This window comes from Pezoporus occidentalis, unplaced genomic scaffold (assembly GCF_034315485.1).
Source record: "Pezoporus occidentalis ecotype Australia unplaced genomic scaffold, CSIRO_AGI_Poc_V1 ctg297, whole genome shotgun sequence".
Taxonomy (NCBI): Eukaryota; Metazoa; Chordata; class Aves; order Psittaciformes; family Psittacidae; genus Pezoporus; species Pezoporus occidentalis.
The window spans coordinates 49,795-50,486 of record NW_026914907.1 but is presented as its reverse complement, the minus strand read 5'-3'; positions in this window follow the sequence as shown (position 1 = coordinate 50,486).

The window sequence follows — 692 nt, the reverse complement described above, 5'->3', positions numbered from 1 at the left end:
TCATTTTGCAAGATGTGCAGGGGGTGGCCTTGGTTCATCACCCAGCAGTGAATCTCGAGAGGAGGCAGAATGTGTCCTTTCTGTGCATCAGCCAAGCAGGCTTATTGCTTTCTGGTCACGACACTTAGTACAAGCTTTGTGTAGAAGGGCCTAGCCCATTTCTTTGAACTCCTTGAGGCTGGGGTCAAAGTTTGTAAGTGTAAAAATAATCCACGTGTTTGCGCACACACGCACACACAGAGCGGTACTCACATCCTACCCACCCCACCCCACCCCCCCACCCCCCCCCCCCAGGTGTTTTCCAGGTCCCTGCAGCAGTCCCGGTCACAGTGACCCTCCCAGACACATGGCTGTCCCATTGCTGCGCTGGCAGCATTAGAATTCTGCTACCATCTTCCCGCGGTCACTCATTTCAATGTTGGTGTAGTTCTGGGGGTGTCTGAAAAGCAAAAGACAAAGGGAAATGTGAAATCTGTCACTCTGCTCTTTTGCACAACTAACCTGCATTTTCCTTGGCACTTGAAATGAAGAGGCTGGATCTGCCTTCAGCAGGCACACAGTTTCCTAAGGTCTTTGTTAATGTTTTGGGGAAAACCAAAAGCAGAATTCCTGCCATCACCTGGCATGTGTACATCTACTTAAACCCACGCTAGTTTCTGAAACAGCTTCCCTAAACCTGACTTATGGTATTT